Here is a 2,500-nt window from a genome sequence, read left to right as displayed (position 1 = left end):
ACGCCCGTTTCATGGTTTCCAACCTAATATATATATATATAAACCTATACATATCTAGAAACAGTATATTAAATTTATATTTATATAGAGAATTATTTCGTTAAGTATTTTAACACGTTTCGTGCCATGTGTACCGCCGGTGGTACACGTTAAAGTTGATCTTCAAGCCACGTGTACCACCGGTGGTACACGCAATCATTTTTTTCTTTAATCAAAATATCAAATGGCCTGAACGACAAGTCAGGCAAAAATGACTTGACACGGAACGTGTTAAAAATGCAACGAAATATTATATTTTAAACGAATGCATTTTATGCATGACCTTGAAGAATTTTGTAAAAGTTACGTTTATATTTTCAAACGGAACTCTATGCTCGATATTATATAATCTTCTAGCTGATGTCAAACCATTTTCAAAACATTATTTACACATGTATTTTGTATAGGGCCCTTGTTCAGTCATTAACATTTGAATTTGACATGTATCCGATATTATAGCGTCATTCGATAATATACCATGGGGAGATAATTCAGTCGGAATTTATGTGCTTCTAAACGAAAACCAGTTGAATTGATCCACATCGATGTAAAATGTATAAATGTATTCGTAATAATGGTGGACATGCGAAAGCGTATTAAATGCCGATGGCACGTAAATTTCAAAAACAAAAAAGGATCGAACAAAATAGAATTTAATTGAATCCGAGACCGACTATTATTGAATTTATCCGAAGACCGTCGAAAATTGCCGAAGATATCCGAAAGTATCCGAAGATCGCGATATATGAAAAATGTTCTAAATATTACCGAGATAATCGAGGATAGTCGAATATTGCCGATGATTGTCGAAGTTGATTAAAGATAATCGATGATAGCTAACTATAGATACCCGAAGATTGTCGAATTTAGCCGATGATAGACAAATATAAAATATATAATAATTGTATATATAATATTGCAATGGATTTATATAATCCTTGTCTATTAATTTTCTTCTCTTTTACATATTCTCTTTAACATTCGAAGTATCTTTTTTTTTAATGATTGAAGCGTTTTTTTATTATTTATAATAATAAAAAAAAAAAGTGTAAAAGAATAAAATAAATTTTAATTTATCTATTCGTGATTTTAAAATTAGACGCTTAAGATATTATATAATATATAAAAGTAATCGTAAATATTTATTAACAATTTATATTAACATCGAACGATATTAATTATATAAATGCATCCTAATTCATATTTTTAATATTAGTTAATTGTATGAACACATCCTAATTCATATTTCTAATTTCTATATCTAATCAATTACGCGAACTAATATGAAAAAAAAAAAACCCTCAATCAATCAATCAAGAAAAATATATAAGTATCTCATCGATATAGATGTATGTCGTGACAGAAAATAATTGAATAAATAAAGTAAATAAAGTAGATAGATAAAAAAAAACAATTCTTACCATTATTCAATGATGATATAAAGATGATCAATGACGCGTCCTTGTGTCCTTATTTTTTGTACACGTGTGCTTGTTTAAGAATTGATCGATTTCAAGTCAATTACTTTTCAATTAAATATAGATATATATATATATATATATATATATATAATATATACGTATATACATACATATATCAGTTCGTAGATCTGATCGATTTCTATCTCAATCGGATATTTAATATAAAGTAAGAGGTGTGACGAGGAGAATGAGGATGAGGTGGAGGATGAGATGGTGGATGAGATGGTGGATGAGGAGGTGTCGGTAGGAGGACGGAGGATGTGGTCGTCTGCCATACAAACGATATTCCTGGCCCCGTATTACGACGTGGGGCGCTACGTAGAGCATCGTTGGCTCCACCGGACAACGCCACGTGATGGTAATGGCCGCGATAATTATTTAGATAGCGGAGGATATATGCGTCCTAGCGCAGCATGGGACCTCGGCTACGTGGTTTCCATGGTGCCCCCGTCCCTTTAACGTGGATACGTGCTTGCCCGAAGCGTTTACTCGCCACTTGACTGCGTCCATTGCTAATCCACCCCCTCGTCTCCTCCTCTCCACCCCATCTTCATCTTCCACCGTCTACCTTTTTTCCGTCTTGACCTTCTGTTTTTTCTGTTTTTTTTTTTTGTTTTCTTTTTGATCATAGATTTACCTTACTTTCTTATTATTTTCATTTCTATTCTTGATATTAATTATTAAAATATATCGATGTTATTAGTGAATAATGTGAATCTGATATTTATGTATTTAAATGATTAAATGAATGAATATTTATATAATGCAATGTATATATATATTATTTATATATATGTATATATTAATTATGTATTATATATGTATATATACTCTAGCATTATACGGACGATTCTTTATGATTTAATTATTATATATTATAATATATAATCATTGATATTTATGTATTTAAATGATTAAATGAATGAATATTTATATAATGCAATGTATATATATATTATTTATATATATGTATAAATTAA

General features: G+C 30.0%; 1 protein-coding gene across 3 annotated transcripts in view; it reads left to right on the top strand.

The window, feature by feature from the left end:
* The window catches only part of LOC118444036 (ankyrin repeat domain-containing protein SOWAHC-like), a 243,726-nt gene that overhangs the window by 133,844 nt on the left and 107,382 nt on the right, over window positions 1-2,500 (top strand). The window lies entirely within an intron of this gene.

The sequence above is a fragment of the Vespa mandarinia genome, chromosome 21 (assembly GCF_050613455.1).
Source record: "Vespa mandarinia isolate Hongniang chromosome 21, ASM5061345v1, whole genome shotgun sequence".
NCBI classification, from domain to species: domain Eukaryota; kingdom Metazoa; phylum Arthropoda; class Insecta; order Hymenoptera; family Vespidae; genus Vespa; species Vespa mandarinia.
This window is presented reverse-complemented; position numbering and strand designations above follow the sequence as displayed.